Source organism: Euprymna scolopes, chromosome 26, assembly GCF_053919585.1.
Source record: "Euprymna scolopes isolate OS-2025 chromosome 26, ASM5391958v1, whole genome shotgun sequence".
In the NCBI taxonomy this organism is placed as follows: Eukaryota; Metazoa; Mollusca; class Cephalopoda; order Sepiida; family Sepiolidae; genus Euprymna; species Euprymna scolopes.
This window is the reverse complement of record NC_136507.1, coordinates 98780014-98800435: the sequence shown is the minus strand read 5'-3', so window position 1 is coordinate 98800435 and position 20422 is coordinate 98780014. Positions and strand designations below refer to the sequence as shown.

Below are 20422 nucleotides of genomic sequence, written 5' to 3'. Positions count from 1 at the left end.
TTCTTTTTCATTTTTGATTTTACTTATTTTGATTTAAAGTTGTAAAAAAAAAATTTCTTACGTTTTTGTTTATTTTTAACATTTTACTTTATGACCATCAAAATTAATCAGAAAATGTTTTGTTCATATATTTATTTTTATAACCTTTTCGCAAATCTTGAAAACAACTTTAACCTATTATTTGGATACCGTTTTCAATTGATGTGACCTCTGATCTTCTCCAAGTGTACTTTGTCAAACTCTGAAATTTGCACAGAATTTCAAATGGAACCCTTTATTTACTTCACAGGAGTAGCATGCTCTCGTTTCGTCAGCCATGACTGAATAGAAGTCCTAAGTAATTCGCAATTGTATTTTTCAGTCACCTACACTGAGGATTGAACCTTCAACCTTCAGGAGAATATCACTTTACAATCGAATTTTTCCTAGTACTCTAACCATTGTGCTACGAGTCCTTGTGACCTTCTCCTAAACATTGATGGTTTAATCCTCAGTGTGGATGACCAAAAAATACAATTGCGAATTATTTAGAACCTCTATCCAGTCATGGCTGATGGAACGAGAGCATGCTACCCTCTTGTAGTAAATAAAGGATTCTGTTTGAATTTCTGTACAGATTCCATAGTTCAACAAGATACACCTGGAGAAAGTCAGTTTACATCGACTGAAACACTGTGAAAATGATACTCAAGATGAGAACAGTAGTCTGAAGAACCTCAAAAATATAATCTTCATCTCAAAAATTCACGAACATAACTCTAACCTAGTTTCAAATAGAATTCTAATTACTTCACCGTTAAACAACTTCAATCTGAAGTGGGCGCTTTGAATCATTCTAAGCCGACATCAATAGGAGATTCAATAACACTGCTATATCTTGTATAAATGGATTTTTTTTTTCTGTCCGTCTGTTGCTCACAATCTTTTTAATGTAATATATATCTTGCAGAATCTGTTTTGTTTCGAAATATCAGATCTTTTCGAAATGGAGAGTATTGCATTAATAGTCAATAATAAGAAAGGTATTAATAATCTATGCTTCTATGATTTTTTATTTTATTTATTTTTTTTTTGGTTTGATATTCATATTCAAAACCCTTTTTTCTATTTATTTAAAAAGAAAATACAACTTTGTTATATATGGGTCATGGAATTGCATTCATCTGCAAAAGACCTAGCTAATTTGCATATTCTTTTAAAAATTGATTTTAATTAATTCCCTATTAGTTTTTTCAGTTTTCTTATGGGATGATCATCTTTAGTTAACTATTACGTGTAATTATATTCATGCAGATATTCTACATGATTTATACTTGCATAATATTCGTGTAAAACGGTTATAGTAAACACAAACCTCTTTCTATATATATTTATGTATGCGTATATATATTTGTTTAAAAAATTTTGCCTACCAAACTTTGCTCTTAGTTTTTGGTCTACAGACATGAAAGTTTATCCTTGGATTGTAGCCAGGTGCAAAAGTGTGAAAATTAAAGAAATGGAATTTGCTAGGTGAAAGTCAAACAACAGCATTACGAATATGCATGCATAACGTAATAGCTATTGGTTCATATTTTAATTTTTAGCCTTGCAGCAAACATGTCTTCATAGTTCAGGTATTAACGTAAAAGGAAAAAGTAAATTGTAAGCTAAACGTTTTGGTTTCGATTCTCGGTGGTGGCGCACGATTCATTTTTTTTTTTTACTTGTCAAAATCATTACTATATATTGGGTCCAATATAATAATAAATACGAAATCTACACAAATCAAAATATGATATTTAAGCGTATTTTACAACTGAGCAATGTCGGGTGGCCTGTTAGTAAATAATTATTTCCAAACAAAAAAAAAAGCGAATGCTGTGACCGAAAATAGAAACCAAAACCTTGAAATCTTTAGTTTACGGTTTTACCGATTGACCTATTTATACTTATTTATGAATAGAGCTTAAAACATTGCCATAACAAAATATAGTTTTTGTCTGATGTCATAGATTTTTGATTTACATCATGTTTGAAAACATGAAATTCAAGAATAAGCAATAATAGAAAATATGTTGATGGACGAACATCATTAATAGTGTTGGAAATGATTCTAATACTTTGCTTTATCTACATACATAACAACAAACAACTCTACATATATAACAACAAACAACTCTACATATATAACAACAAACAAGGCTACATATATAACAACAAAGCTACATACATAACAACAAACAACTCTACATACATAACAACAAACAACTCTACATACATAACAACAAACAACTCTACATACATAACAACAAACAACTCTACATACATAACAACAAACAACTCTACATATATAACAAACAACTCTAAATATATAACAACAAACAACTCTACATATATAACAAAAAACAAATCTACATATATAACAACAAACAAATCTACATATATAACAACAAACAAATCTACATATATAACAACAAACAACTCTACATATATAACAACAAACAAGGCTACATATATAACAACAAACAACTCTACATATATAACAACAAACAAGGCTACATATATAACAACAAAGCTACATACATAACAACAAATAAAGCTACATACATAACAACAAACAACTCTACATACATAACAACAAACAACTCTACATACATAACAACAAACAACTCTACATATATAACAAACAACTCTAAATATATAACAACAAACAACTCTACATATATAACAACAAAGCTACATATATAACAACAAACAAAGCTACATATATAACAACAAACAAAGCTACATATATAACAACAAACAAAGCTACATATATAACAACAAACAAAGCTACATACATAACAACAAACAAAGCTACATACATAACAACAAACAACCCTACATACATAACAACAAACAACTCTACATACAATACAACAAACAACTCTACATACATAACAAGAAACAAAGCTACATATATAACAACAAACTAAGCTACATATATAACAACAAACAAAGCTACATATATAACAACAAACAAAGCTACATATATAACAATAAACAAAGCTACATATATAACAATAAACAAAGCTACATATATAACAACAAACAAAGCTACATACATAACAATAAACAAAGCTACATATATAACAAAGAAAGCTACATATATAACAACAAACAAAGCTACATATATAACAACAAACAAAGCTACATATATAACAACAAACAAAGCTACATATATAACAACAAACAAAGCTACATATATAACAACAAACAAAGCTACATATATAACAACAAACAAAGCTACATATATAACAACAAACAACTCTACATACATAACAACAAACAAAGCTACATATATAACAACAAACAAAGCTACATATATAACAACAAACAAAGCTACATATATAACAACAAACAAAGCTACATATATAACAACAAACAAAACTACATATATAACAACAAACAAAGCTACATACCTAACAACAAACAAAGCTACATACCTAACAACAAACAAAGCTACATACCTAACAACAAACAAAGCTACATACCTAACAACAAACAAAGCTACATACCTAACAACAAACAAAGCTACATACCTAACAACAAACAAAGCTACATACCTAACAACAAACAAAGCTACATACCTAACAACAAACAAAGCTACATACCTAACAACAAACAAAGCTACATACCTAACAACAAACAAAGCTACATACCTAACAACAAACAAATCTACATATATAACAACAAACAACTCTACATATATAACAACAAACAACTCTACATATATAACAACAAACAACTCTACATATATAACAACAAACAACTCTACATATATAACAACAAACAACTCTACATACATAACAAAAAACAACTCTACATACATAACAAAAAACAACTCTACATTCATAACAAACAACTCTACATTCATAACAAACAACTCTACATATATAACAACAAACAACTCTACATTCATAACAACAAACAACTCTTCATATATAACAACCAACAAATCTACATATATAACAACAAACAACTCTACATTCATAACAAACAACTCTACATTCATAACAAACAACTCTACATATATAACAACAAACAACTCTACATTCATAACAAACAACTCTACATATATAACAACAAACAAATCTACATATATAAAAACAAACAAAGCTACATACATAACAAACAAACAAAGCTACATACATAACAAACAAACAAAGCTACATACATAACAACAAACAAAGCTACACACATAACAACAAACAAAGCTACACACATAACAACAAACAAAGCTACACACATAACAACAAACAAAGCTACACACATAACAACAAACAAAGCTACATACATAACAACAAACACATCTACATATATAACAACAAACAACTCTACATACATAACAAACAACTCTACATACATAACAAAAAACAACTCTACATTCATAACAAAAAACAACTCTACATTCATAACAAACAACTCTACATTCATAACAACAAACAACTCTACATTCATAACAACAAACAACTCTTCATATATAACAACAAACAACTCTACATATATAACAACAAACAAATCTACATATATAACAACAAACAACTCTACATTCATAACAAACAACTCTAAATTCATAACAAACAACTCTACATATATAACAACAAACAACTCTACATTCATAACAAACAACTCTACATATATAACAACAAACAAATCTACATATATAACAACAAACAAAGCTACATACATAACAAACAAACAAAGCTACATACATAACAAACAAAGCTACATACATAACAACAAACAAAGCTACATACATAACAACAAACAAAGCTACACACATAATAACAAACAAAGCTACATACATAATAACAAACAAAGCTACATACATAACAACAAACAAAGCTACATACATAACAACAAACACATCTACATATATAACAAGAAACAAATCTACATATATAACAAGAAACACATCTACATATATAACAAGAAACAAATCTACATATATAACAAGAAACAAATCTACATATATAACAAGAAACAAATCTACATATATAATAAGAAACAAATCTACATATATAACAAGAAACACATCTACATATATAACAAGAAACAAATCTACATATATAACAAGAAACAAATCTACATATATAACAAGAAACAAATCTACATATATAACAAGAAACAAATCTACATATATAACAAGAAACAAATCTACATATATAACAAGAAACAAATCTAGATATATAACAAGAAACAAATCTAGATATATAACAAGAAACAAATCTACATATATAACAAGAAACACATCTACATACATAACAAGAAACACATCTACATACATAACAAGAAACGCATCTACATACATAACAACAAATACATCTACATACATAACAACAAATACATCTACATACATAACAACAAATACATCTACATACATAACAACAAACACATCTACATACATAACAACAAACACATCTACATACATAACAACAAACACATCTGCATACATAACAACAAACACATCTGCATACATAACAACAAACACATCTACATACATAACAACAAACAACTCTATATTCATAACAAACAACTCTACATATATAACAAGAAACAACTCTACATATATAACAAGAAACAACTCTACATATATAACAAGAAACAACTCTACATATATAACAAGAAACAACTCTACATATATAACAAGAAACAACTCTACATATATAACAAGAAACAACTCTACATATATAACAAGAAACAACTCTACATATATAACAAGAAACAACTCTACATATATAACAACAAACAACTCTACATATATAACAACAAACAAAGCTACATATATAACAACAAACAAGGCTGTGTTCAATATACATATAGTCCAAACCTTGCTCCTTGTAACTTTTAGTTATTTCCTAAGCTCAAGGAAAACCTTAGAGGCTGTCGCTATGAGACAATTAAGGAGATGAAAGAGGCTGTGATGAGGGTCATACAAGAGGACTTCCATGGGGCGTTCTAGAAGTTGTTGGAATGGTACAACAAGTACATTGCAGCAGAAGGAGATTACTTCGAAAGGGGACTAGAGTTTCATCTGTGTACTATCAAAGGCCCATATGAAATGTCTGGGAACTTATTGAACGCACCCTGTATATATGTGTGTGTGTGTGTGTGTGTGTGTGTGTATTTTTCAGAAAATATGCTTTTTCAATTATATTTAACTCTTTGTGTATACCAATCCATTTTGTTTAGAAGCTTTATGTGTGGTAAATATAAAAACAAACTACATATAAATGAATAACAATATAGATACATTTCAACGTTTTATTTATCTTTACAATCAATTCTTTCAACATTTAAAAATGTCGGTGCCCTTTTACAGACTTGTTTCCTTTATATGGAGCAATCATTATTTTTATGTTAATATTGAATTTTCTGTATGCATACTCATCAGAAAAAAAAAAAAAAGAAAAATCTTTTCTTAGAAAGAAATAAGTGTGACTATATAATGTTGGTAATGAAGCACATACAAGAATTCACATCACGTGTTTATTTAGGTAGCTATTTTTTTTTTTTTTTGTTCATATATATAATTTAATTTATTCTTGTAATTTATTTGTTCCTGTATATTCATTATTTCAACTTTGGGTATCCTTTTGACACTACCACCTCAATTTTAATTTTCAATCTACGTGCTAATAAGCAAAATTCATCCATTTTGCAAACAACATTTCTTCTTGTAGAATTCTGCATGCAGCACTTAATCACAATTTATAATCCATAGTATTATTTAATAGCAGGGTTAAATAATAATGTTATGTAAAAGTTAGCTTTATTATTAATTTTGTTGTTTATAATTTTGTAGAGTCTGTTTTCGGATTCAGCTTTTAATTCTAGTTGTGATGCTCATCAGTATTTTGTCTGTTGTAGCTCGTGTTGTTTGCATTGCAGTTTTTTAATCATTTTTTTTTTAATCATTTTTTTAATCATTTTTTTTCTTTCAATGTTTATTTCATATTTGTTTTTCTTATTGTTCTGAGGATTCTTATTGGTTCAAGTTTTTGAGATTGATAATTACATAAATTCTTTTTCTTTTTATATATATTTTTTTGGTCTCTTTTACAGTTCAAAGTCAGTGTCAGTCGATCAAGTCAAATGCATTAAACTGAAAAATCAATCTCCAATCATTGAAATCAATTCATTAAAAATATTTTTTTTAATTATTAAGTGTTTAAGAAGGCTGTTAGCAATGTAGGATGCCGGGATGGTCTAGTGGCATGACGTATGAACAAAAATAAATGACGGTCACATTGAAATTATAAATATATATCTATATCTATTTTTTTTTTTTTTAAAGTCTTTAGCATATTTTTAACAGTAAGTCCATATTTATTGATTTATAACGAAAAAAAAAACAAGATTTATTTTATTTTTACTAATGGAGTCGTTTGAAATGAGTAATTTGTATATTTTATTTATTTGCAGATTGTTATTATCTTCATAGCTGATGAAGGCCAGGGGAATAATTGGCCGAAATATCATGAAACAACTATGAAGATACGGATAACAGTCCGCAAATAAAGATTTATTTTGTTTTGATAACATTAATTCTACAAACTTAAATATCGGCTGCTTATTCAGATTATCACTTACAGCCATAAACAAAAAAAATAAAATAAAATAAAACTTTTATATAATAAATAAGGCCATGTTTTACTAGAGAGCATAATAAGGGGAGATAATCAGTGATTATTTTGAGTTTCCACATGCTATGCTACATGGGTTGTCTACCCTTGTGCATCGATTCATTAGACGGTTTTTTCACCTTCATCAAACTAAGTAAAATTTGATTTTCTTGAATAAATAAATAAAAAAACTACTTGATCAAATTACGTGATTTTTAGAATTTTTTTATCTTCATCCTGTGACTAGAACGTACATAATATAGTCATTTCTGTATTTTCTTTAATTTTAAATGCAGCCATAAGTGCCAGTCTGAATAAGCACCAAATATTGTATAAGTTTGAAATCCCTCTTCTTTTGAATAATAGGAGGCAATATTTCCCATAGTGTGAGAGATGTATTTAAAAAAAAACAAAAAAAAAACAGCAGAAATCTTACTTTCTATGAGAAATTTTGAGCAACAATCAAAGAAAAAGGTGCAGGGTTTCTTATACATGTATACAGAATGATTTAAAAACGACAGTTTCTGAAAAATATATACATTATATCGGTTGTTGTAGGAGCAACTCGCCTAATGAAAACAAAAAAAAACACAAATACTTTGACATAATCCCTACAAGACCAAGCTGCAGTAAAAGACGGATAGCAGCCATAAAAATGGGACAAAGTCTATCCTTAAAATAGCCTTGAGATATAAATTTAAATTATAATGGAATCAAATGTTAGCTCCCGGGGGAGTTAGCTCCCTTGATCTGTGCAAACTAACTGAAGTAAAATTTAAAAAAAAAAAAAAAAAAAAAAAAGGTGGGAAGATTTTTTTTTTTTTTTTTACTCAGTTTATAAAACAAACTTACCTGAAACAGCAAGTCACAAACACAACAAATTAGCACACGAGAGAATAGTTTGTGCAGGTGTTTACAAAAAGTATTTGATATGTAAGCTATTTTTTGTTCTGTGCATATCCTGAGAACGGAGCATCTAAAACACAGAAATTGATTTAAAAAAATTAATAAATGCTATAAAAAAGACGTATGTTTTGCCAATATTAATGTTACAAATAAGTCCTAACTAGTGTATAACTTTTAAAGCGAGCCTTTCTCTTGAATAAAGGATGAAATAATTCCCATGGTGTGAGATATTTGTTTCATATCCCAGCAGTTGTTAATCAAAAGTATCCTCCAAATTGAACGAACCAGCTAAGGGAAGTAATTCAATTTCATTTAGTAAGAGTTAGCATTCCTTGTTTGCTTTTCACTGGGTAAGGCTGTTCTTGACCTTCAGGCCAGGAGCGGAAAAAGGAAGTAATCAGTTCTGATCAATGTGGGGGCAACCCTTCATATCGGACAATTGCTTTTTAAGTCAATGTGTCATATCAGACAATTTCTAATTTTGGACCCTGCTCAGTGGGGAAGCAAATAAATACAAGCCGTGATAGTTAATACATTTCTAAATCAGGTGGGCATACCAGCATATTTCTAAAGACATTTCATTATTGCATTGCTTCCCTTGTTTTCTAGACGGTGATAGATGATTTGGTGTCCCCAACGAAGCATATTCCAACAGATATTTGATAATACATTCTCAAATACATTTGCTGATCGCCTATTGTCTTTTTAGCTAATCATTAATTAATCGAGTCAGGGTCCAAAGGGTTAAATAAAGTTTTGTAAATAAAACTTTAATATTTTAATTCTACAAAGTTTACAAAACGAAACTTTTTTAAAAACTTTTTAAAATAAAACTGCTGTTTATTATTAAAAATGTTTGTATGATAAAACGTATTTGTAAATAAAACTATTTTTTTAGGCGATTAGCAAAAGTTTATGCAAATAAAACCTTTTTATTAAATATGCCAGATTGTTTTGTCCACAGTTTAACTGAAAGTTCAAAATAAAATGCGACAAAATGATATTAAGGCAAAATGTATCGTTTTTATTGTGGCCTCAAATTGATCGAAATCATGATTTGGTTTGAAAAAAGCTTAAAATTTTTATAACAAAATTCCATGTTTTTCATCCAAGTTTTTTTGTTTTTTTTTTATTGTTAATGCTTTATCAAGAATTCATTGAAAGTTCAAAGCGTTTAAAACAAATCTGTTTCTTTAAGATATAAACTAAGATGTATGTCTTAAGGTAAGCACCAAAATTGGAATACAATTTTCTTTTATTTTTTAATCTGAAATGTTAATTATATAAAAATGATTCTGCCATACTATTTTAAATGCAAAATATTTATGAAATCTTGTTTTATTATTAGTATTTACTCACTAGGAGTAGTCACACAGGCCATAATCAAATATTTCTCCTTGAGAACAACTTGTGGTGTTCTCTGGAGTCTGAGTGACAACAGGTCTCCCCAGGTTTCTAATACTCCACCTGTTTTGATAACCTTTGTAGATGAATTTGCATTATCGCAGTCTTTCCATCCACCTTGGCCTTCACTTATTTGGTATGGCACTAGTTTATAGTGACACAAAGACAAAAAACAGGAGGGGTTACCTTACACTTCTGCAGTTTCAATTTTCGTGATTCCATGTGGTGTTTCTTTGTGTTTTATCTTTGTGACAGTTTCTATATGCCTAACTAATGCCTGTGGATTATGCATCTATCTCTTCGCATTGAATGGTTTTTCATAATATTTCAGCCATTTTCATTATTGTTAAATAATTGTATCTTCTCAGCCATCCCTCTGATTCCAATCTTTCACATTCTTTTTTCAAAGTTTTTCGGTATTGTTCCTAGTGCCCCTATAATTAGTGGTGTTATCTTGACTTTCTTCATCTTCTATATCCTTTTGAGCTTTCTGGCTAGTTCTGTGTATTTGCTCAGTTTCTTTGCCTCCTTGATCTTCACTCTGTGGTCTGCTGGAATGGCAAAGTCTATAATCTGGCAGGATTTTTCCTTATTAAGTATGATGACATCCAGTCTTCTTGCTTGAATGAGTTTATCCGTTTGTACATCCATGTCCCATAGGATTATGTGACTTTCATTTTCAAGTACTGTTGCCGGTTTGTGTTTGTACAAGTGTTCAAGATGCAATTGTCTGAATAATTCCCAGTGTGCTGCCTTCCCCACTTGATCATGTCTTATATTCTTTTGGAGCTAGTTTGCTGCATTTACTTATGTGGTTTATTGTTTTGTCTCTTTGTCCACAGAGTCTGCATTTGCTGTTTTCTTGTGTCTTATCGATCCTTGTTTGATGTGGTTGGTTCTAATTGTGTTATCTTGTGCAGCTGTTATTAGGAATTCAGTTTTCCTTTTTTTGTAGTCATGTCCAAGTGTTTTCGTAAATCTCATCTTTTATCATCATTATAAATCGTCTATTTAGCTATTTTTCTTCACATTTTTCTTTCTTTTATCCCTTGCCTCTCTGTCTTTGTTATTGTTCTTTATGACAGTGTCTTTTGCCATGGTGGTTAGCTTTTCTGTGTTTTGCATTATGTACTTCCTAATTCTTTGCGTCATTTGCACAGTTTTTTATACTAACCAATCTTCTTCCTTCGCCTCTACTTTTCACATAAAGTTAGTCAACATCAACCTTTTGGATATAATGCATTGTGCATGGTCATAAGTTTCCTGGTCTTCTGGTCAAGATGCTTTAGTTTTTCTTTGGTCTTGCCTGTGAATGGTCCAGAGTATCTTACTAGTGATGCTACCTATGAGTTTATATCTTTTATTAGATTCCTACTAAATAATTTATTTCCAGGGGTTGTCTTGTTCTTCTTAGGTATTCGTTTTCAATTTTCTTTTTCACTTCTCTAAATTTGATGGTATCTATTTTCAAAACTCCCAAATATTTGTATATGCCATGTTCGCCTAATGTCCTCATCTCTCCTTGGTTGAGTAGTTCCGTACCTTCTCCTTCCTCCAATTTTCCCCTGTTTACAACTAGCAGTGTGCACTTTTCCATTCTGAATTCCACTCAGATATCCTGGCTGAAGATTCTGGTTGTGTTTATTAGCATCTCTTGTTCATTTTTGTTTCTTGCAAAGTTTCAGGTCGTCCATAAACATTAGGTGGTTCATTTTGTCGTCTGTATTAGTAAACTTGTATCTGGCTTGGCATTTCCTAAGTAAATTGTTAAAAGGTATCATGGCTATGATGAACAGTAGTAGTAGTAGTAGGAACTCTCCTAGGAAATACCTCTTTGTATTTTATCTCCGTTATGTATTGTCCTTCATCTGTCAGTTTAAGTTTTCATATTCTAATTGCTTTTTCAATCAAATTGATAATCTTGCCTGGTAGTTTGTACAAACTCAAGCATTCTATTATCCATGCTTGGGGAATCCTGTCATATGCTTTCTTGTAGTCGATCCATGGCTATGTTCATTTATTTTTTTTTGATATGTTCATTTATTTTTTTTTTTTGCTATGTTCATTTATTTTTTTGTAACTATTTACCTCTTGCAAGATCTTTTGGTTTATGTATATTATATCATGCGTTCCTTTTTTACTTTTTTGTTCAAGAAATAGTTCACTACTATTAAGGGAGTGGTAAATTTGTTCTCTTAGTTGTGCTGCTAAGATTTTCCACGTGGTTAGTAAGCAAAGTATGGGTCTGTAGTTGTTGGGGCAGTTCCTTTCTAAGTGTCGTTTTGTACCAGTGTAGTTCTACTGCTGGACATCCATTCTGGCGAGTCTGCTTTGTGAATACATCCTTTCAGTTGTTAAATTAGCCTTTCGTGTAGTCTCATGAATTTTTTAAACCTTATGTGTGTATTCCGTCATGAGCTGGTGCGCACCAGTTTGCCATTTTCCTTAGTGTTGTCTTCAGTATTTCTTTATCAATTTTGTTTTCTATCCCTTCGATTTGCTGAAACTCTTATTTCATGGCATTCTGTTTTGGTCTTTCTTCCCATATCTTGTACCAGTTTTGTTTTTGTTGCATCTGCTTGTTCTGTTTTTTATTCTACCTCTGTTTTTTTTATTCTACCTCTGTTTTTTTTTTTATTTTACCTCTGTTTTTTTTATTCTACCTCTGTTTTTTTTATTCTACCTCTGTTTTTTTTATTCTACCTCTGTTTTTTTTATTCTACCTCTGTTTTTTTTTTATTCTACCTCTGTTTTTTTTTATTCTACCTCTGTTTTTTTTTTATTCTACCTCTGTTTTTTTTTTATTCTACCTCTGTTTTTTTTTTATTCTACCTCTGTTTTTTTTTTATTCTACCTCTGTTTTTTTTATTCTACCTCTGTTTTTTATTCTACCTCTGTTTTTTATTCTACCTCTGTTTTTTTTATTCTACCTCTGTTTTTTTTATTCTACCTCTGTTTTTTTTATTCTACCTCTGTTTTTTATTCTACCTCTGTTTTTTTTTTATTCTACCTCTGTTTTTTTTTATTCTACCTCTGTTTTTTTTATTCTACCTCTGTTTTTTTTTATTCTACCTCTGTTTTTTTTTATTCTACCTCTGTTTTTTTTTATTTTACCTCTGTTTTTTTATTCTACCTCTGTTTTTTTTATTCTACCTCTGTTTTTTTTATTCTACCTCTGTTTTTTTTATTCTACCTCTGTTTTTTTTTATTTTACCTCTGTTTTTTTTATTCTACCTCTGTTTTTTTTTATTCTACCTCTGTTTATATTTTTATAAAATTGGCTTTTATTGTTTGGAAAAGTCCTGTTTTGCTTGTACTGTTCCGATTTATATCTCATCTTAATCTTCCTTCTTTTGCTTTAGTTCTCCATGTTTTTTGTTTAGTCTCTCGTTTCCATATTCTTTTGTTCTCTTTCATCCTGTTTATTGCTTTGGCTTTGGCTTATTTAAGTTTGTTAATCTGAGTTTTCACTCTGAGTTCCTATCCAGGTTTTGTCAGTCCATTTTCCTTTTCCGGCTTTGTTTCTCTTTTAACTGTCATACTTACTGTCTTGGCGCCTACATGAATTAAATTGTTTAAATCTATAATAGTTGGAATGTATAGGAGGAGTTTTTCACCTTTTTCTGTTTCGACTTTTAATTTCTTCCATTCTTGATGTTTTGGGGATAAGAGTTTGTTTTGTTCTATATTCATTGAATCTTATAAATTTTTTGCTAAATATCTTATCAAAACATTTTTATCCACTCTAAAAATATTTTAGCATCACAAAAAAAAGCTCTGTTTCAACAGAAAGTCTTACAACATAGCTGTGAATAAAAATGGTTTTTAAAGGGCAAAAATTTTATAATAACAAGGAAAGCTAAAAATACATAAATTGGTTCTACCTTGTAGACCCTGGCGTTTTTCTGATTAATTTCTTAAATGACCGGATATCTTATGTATCGGTCACTTGCCAGCATTTGGATGCTGGGGGGAAGAGGAGGAGAAAGAGGATGGTGGATGCTCTGAATCCTGACTAATGAATTTTTTGCTAAATATCCTATCAAAACTTTTTTTTTTGCATCATCAAAAACCTGTCATGTTTAATGGAGAAAAAATTTTTCAGGATAATAAAAATTAAAGGTCGATTGCAAATTTAATCGATTTCTCTTAATTTTTTGCTTAAGATGTTTAATTTAATATGGTATAATTTTTGTTTATTTTTCTTTTGTAACCAACAATTTTTCATAAATTCTAATCAGTTTTCCTATAAATTCGTTCTACTCTTAAAATGGTGCCATTTACTTTCTTGAAATTCATTTTCCCACAAAAAGCATCGGAATATTTTACTGAAATTATTTTTTTTAAACTTGTTTTCTTAACAAAAATCTAAATCATTCATTGAAAAAAAAAATCATAGCTTTTTAACTTTTTATGTGCTGACTAGGTTCTACATCCCTATTTACCCCTAATTGGAATACAGGTCTCTGGTGTTTGCTAGAATTAGCAAGGTGTTCTGATTCTCTTGAGTATCTACAGTGTCATGCCATCAAATATATACTACATATTAAATCTGCTGTCTACTCGCCAGAATATAACAACTGCTTCTGTTGCCTACTGATTATTTCATGGTTCTTGCCCCACCACAATGTTTAAATACTGCCCTGTTCTGTGGCTGAACAGACCAAACCTGCAATAATATACATTCACATCAGACATGTTTGCTCAGAGATGTACTGGCGATCTCCTTTCGCATTGTGTTCTGCTGTCCTGAAGTGCTGTCTCAGAATTGTGTGAACGAACATGTATCAATATCACATTTTCATAGTTCTGTATTGGCTAACTATGGTGATGTTCCTAAGTTTTATGCATTCCAAATTAGCTTAGTAGCCTCTGTCTATTGCTAACGATTTTATGACCATGACTTAATATAAAAATATAATTTTGTAGTATTAGTGTGTTTGTAAACTAATAACATCTTCGAACTAGACATTTAATTTATTTGCAGACTCTAAAGAGCTTTACCACATGTTTGAGAACAAAATTCTATCACTCTGTCACAATCTTTGTCAGTTTTTCAGCAGTCAAGGCTGACATACCAGTCTGAATCCTTATCTGGTTAGCGCATCTCTTTGGTGGGGATTCTTTTGATCTTTTTTTAATGAAATCTCATATGTTTTCTTTACGTAGCTGGAGGCTTGTAGCCCATAAACCTGTCTAAATTACTTTTTGCGAATGACATCATTTATGAATTTGACCATGTCCTCTTCAATTTTAAATGATTTTTTTTCTTCTGAGACAATTATTACTTATTTGCTTGTATTCACAGAAGAAACATTGGGAGTCTGTCTCTACTCTATTGTTGATTTTACGGTAGGTGATTGGATGAGCTCAAATCTATGGTCCTTCTAGGTAAAACAAATACACACCTAGCTACAACAACCACATATACATACAACTTCCCTCACATCCTATTGGCTACTAAAACTAAACGAAAATTCCATGAGCAGAGTTTCTTTCCCAGAACTGTCCATCTGTGGAATGAAATACCGAATGTCTGCTTCCTGGTTGACTATAACATGATCATCTTTAAATCTAATGTAAATAAATTCCTATTAAGCCATCCTCTTAAATAATGTATGCCCTATCACAATTACTGATAATATTGTCTCACCATCTACCCAACACTTAACCCTTATCCTCGAGTGGCCTCCAAGCCTTGATAAGTGGTGACCTCCCAAGTAAAAAAAAAAAATGCTTTATTGTTAACCAATTCCATTTTTCTGTTTTTCTTTGTTTTATTTTTATTTTCTGATGTTGACTTATTTTTACATATTTATTCCATCGACTGTGATTATTTAACTTCGATTTTTACATTAGATTCATTTCATTTTGAACACTTCTTTCTCTCATATTCATTTTGATCTGAGATCAAATTTTTTTTTTATTATTATTATTTCAGTATGCCTTTCATATTCAATAAAATTTGCAGTTCAATTCATCTGATAGCAACACTTTTCCTCCAGTTGAACAAGATTCTTCCAAGTTTCTACGTCAGATCTTATTTCAATTTAGAAATACTTTTGTTTTGGTTTTATTTATTTTACTCGTTTGGTTAATTTTCTTTGGTCTGTCTTTTTTTTCATGAGCCCAAAACAGAAAACTTTTATTTTATGTGTTTATTTCTCTTCCCTCTTTATCACAACTATTAATAAAATACAAAAAAAATATTTGTTTTATATATCAAGTATTGCGTGTGTAGTTATACTTGAACAAACAAATGTTGATTATTTCGTTCTGTTAAAGAGACATCACATTCCATGAACAATGTTTTTAACAAAGGCGGGAATTATTATTTTGACTGGTTGCTATGTGCAGATTTTCAAATTTCTCATTCATTCACCTGCCAATCTATCCATCTTATTAACGCTTTTCATCAAATGACTTTTGGCCTTAATAAATGTTGATTCCTTAAAAAAAAAAAAAAAATGATCGGTTGATCATTATTTTCAACAAACTTGACCAAATCAAACTGCAATATGAAATTAAAAATAAATTTGTATTATTTAGATTGTATACACTATTGTTCACATCTTAGGAATAATATTCAACCTGAGAACAGTATTTATTTATTTGTGGACTGTTATCCTCATCTTCATAGTTGTTTCTTCACCACGGATGAACCACAGCAAGATAGCAATGCTGAGTCTCGTAATTGCATCCCCAGTAATTACTGCCTTCCATAGTTGTTGTCTCACTACATTTTTTTTTTCTTTTTTGGCCAACTAAACCTCTGGCCTGCTTTGGGTAGGATTGAAACTGTTATCTCCAGACAATGCTCACCTGGAAATTCAACAACTATGGAAGGCAGTAATTACTGGGGATACAGTTATGAGACTCAGTATTCATATCTCGTAGTGGTTAATCACCTGAAGAAGGCCAGAGGATGAGTTGGCCAAAACATGTTGAAATAACAACTACGAAGATGAAGATAACAATCTACAAATAAATAAATACACAAATTACTCATCTCAAAGGATTCCAATAAAAAAAAAAAACAATATATAATGAGACAGTAGTTTGAATAATATAAATTATTAATCCTTATCTCAAAAATCCAGAAACAAAAGAAAAAAATATTTGCAGTCTGATTTATGAAAGTTTGTTAGAAATGTGTCGAATAGTGTGGATGAATTGTTAAGTGAGTTATGCAGAGATGATTTAAAAAAAGAAAAAATAGGAAAAAAGTAAAAAACAATATTTGGAGAGGAAAGGATTTCAAATGACAATACTTGCAAATATGAAAGATAAACTACCATGGAGGCATATATGTGATGAGGTGGATTGTTTTAAAAAAAAAGTTAGCGTGACTTCAAATGAAAAGAAGGGTTTAGCTTTGAATGGATATTTATCCCCTCCTCACAGTGGGATCATATACAAGGCTCAGAAAGTGGGATTTGAAAAGCCAGCGTCTTAGAAGAAGAGCATTCTGGTCTGGAAAAAATGCCTTGGCAACCCTGTCAGTATTCACTGTTAGGGGCATCTCAGGCGATTAACAATAAACTAACCCTTTCTCATTAATTAATTGTCAATTAAAATGTGATATATGTGGTAAATTGAGAAAAAGGGACAGAAATGTTGCAAATTTTTGTATGTGTGAATTGCAGTAAGACAGCTGCACGTAAAATCCTCTTAGTCGGTTTTTTTCTGACTAAACTCTGAGATTTGTTTGCCTTGTGCAAATTTTATACCAGGTGGTCGAACCAAAGAATGAATTTGCTTTTGAACGCCAAAAATGATTTTGCCGTGCGGATATATTGATAAACACATCACATAAACATAGATAGGGTTGGGAATGCCAATTCTATACTATTTAATAAAAAGAAGACAGCTAGCAAAAATAAAAAAAATACATTCTTACTTCATTCACAAAACAAAACGTTTGTTTTCAAAACTTTTCCACATTAAATTACAGATAAGAATTACAAAAATAAAAAGGTGCTTGCCGACTTTATTGCATTAAATAAAGTAGTTGAAAAAAAAGGATTTTTTTTTTCAAATGTTTTGTTTGAGAAAAATTATAATATCGTCGTATTTTACATTTTTTGTTATTAATGTTATAAAACTTTGTAATATTAAAGTAGTTGGATGTTTTGTTTAATAAAAATTACAATACTGTTAGAAAGTAGCAATTCCTCGAAATTGTGTCTGTTTTAGCATCCAAAATTCTTATGTGAAAAACTGAACAAATATCTATTATAAAGAAGTCACTTTGTGTGTGTGTGTGTGTGTGTGTGTGTGTGTGTGTGTGTGTGTGTGTGTGAGAGTTACTTCCTCATAGGTTCCAAAATGGCTGAGATTATCTTTTGCAAATTTCATGCAAAAATAATTTATCTGTCTGACAGTGTTCTTAGATATGTTTTCTACAGAAATTCATCCGATAAGTATCAAAAAACAAAAAAAAATTGATTTTTAAAAATAGTCGTTTTCTTCTCTCATGAGAAGAATTTTTACATGGGAATATTTTATGTTACACCAGTGTAACCTTGGCCGGTGTAACATAAAATATTCCCCTGTAAAAATTCTTCTCATGAGAGAAGAAAGACTATTTTTAAGATCGTCGTCTAAATATCAGCTGACATAATATTGTAAACAAACACAGACAGAATTTGATGAACGACATTATCATTATTATTTTTATTATTTTTTGCAAATTAGTCCACCAGGCAAATTATTTCTTGTAATAATAGAGGATTGATTCTATAATAATACCAACGCAATCTGCATAAATTAAAATATCATGTTGAAGTATATTGTATGACCAGACAACACTGGCCGTTCAGCGAGTCACATTGTAAAATAGTTGCCCCTCTCAGTATAATGACGACGATTGAAAAAACACCAAAGTTATTCCGGTTCGTCTTCGTTATTGTAACAAAATCCGACAGCTGAAAAAATGAGATTTATTTAAAAAAAAAAAAAAAAAAAAAAAAAAGATAACTACTTACTGTTTTTATCAATTTCAACAATAAGCAATGTTATTTACCTAATTGTTGTCACAATTCGTTAAATATTTCTAGAATATTACATAAAACGCGTATTTCCATGATTAAACGAAAAAATGATTTTGCCATGTTTGTTTTGTCACGTGTGACGTAAACACAAGGGAAATAACTTGTAATTTGAATTGGCCGAAGTTTTTAAGTTTTCACAAATGAATTACCTCCCCTGCTAATATGCGCACACTTCAATTATTATGTAAGCTAAAATTGCAGCGCTGTTTTACAATAGTTACTGTGCAGAGGGAGATAATTCTCTTTTACTAAGAGATTCGTTCATTTTTTTCATCTCATAATTTAAGACGCTTGATGCAACGATATTTTTTTATTAAATCAAAATATTTAAAAAAAAAAAAAAAAGCTGCGACAATTTTTTTTTTTTTAATGTAACACATTTGATAACAGTAATAATACAAAATATAGTCTATACACGACTATTAAGAGAAAACACGATATTTTCATTAAATGGAAACATTTAAAAAAAGAAGCTGCAGCAACTTCTTTATTATTATTATTTTTTTTTTTTTTAAATTATAGAAATGCACGGGTGGGAAGGAAAAAAAAAAAGAAACAGCACCTACCTTTTTTCATTTTCAAACAGCCTTTCGACTGTCTGAGATTTTGGGGTTCCTTCTAATCTATGTGACGAGGACTTCGTTTTGGTTGAATGAAGTAAGAATCTCTCGCTTTGGGGGGGGGGGCCTAATTAAGCTATTTATTGTACAAGCATGGTGGTTTTTTATTTGTTTTCTTTTTTATTTAATTCAATATCTTAGAACTTTACTTTACTAATGATCTTTGAAATAGACCCAGAAAACTAATATTTATCTTTCAAAGGATTTTTATCACGAATTTATTGAATTTCAAAATTTAGTTGAATTTGTTAGCTCGCCGTGAAAACATTTTTCATAATTTTTTTTTTGTTGTTTTTCCTTTGAGAGATGAACTTCAATCTTTAATCTTTCAAATACAATCAAAAGTAGTGGGAAACCCACAAAAAAATTATGATAAATCGGCTTTCAAAACTACCCCCCCTCTATCTTTATTCGGTCATTTTTTTCCCGTACCTAGTAGATACCTTTGGTTTCACTTGAAATTTAATATTTCAATTTTCGAATTTCGCTACATCAAGATCAAAGTGTAGTATCTGTTCTTCAGATGCTGCACTTCCATTTCTTGTTCTCTTTCGGTGGAGGAGAAATCCTTCACGACTGAGACAATTTTTATTTTTGTACCTTTTCTCCACGTTAAAAAACGACCCTGGTGTCTAACTCTGTGCCGTGGGGAGGCATAGTAAATAGGTACAATAATGAAGAACCGTTATTTCGTAGTTGTCTCCCCTTTTTAAATGTCTAAACACTAGTTATGGTTACTGTCCGAATTGAAAATTAAAAAAAAAAGAGCCGACTTTCTTGCAAATTAACA

General features: G+C 30.0%; 1 protein-coding gene across 16 annotated transcripts in view; it reads left to right on the top strand.

The window, feature by feature from the left end:
* Window positions 1-20422, top strand: part of LOC145248306 (endophilin-B1-like) — a 407921-nt gene that overhangs the window by 374977 nt on the left and 12522 nt on the right. The window lies entirely within an intron of this gene.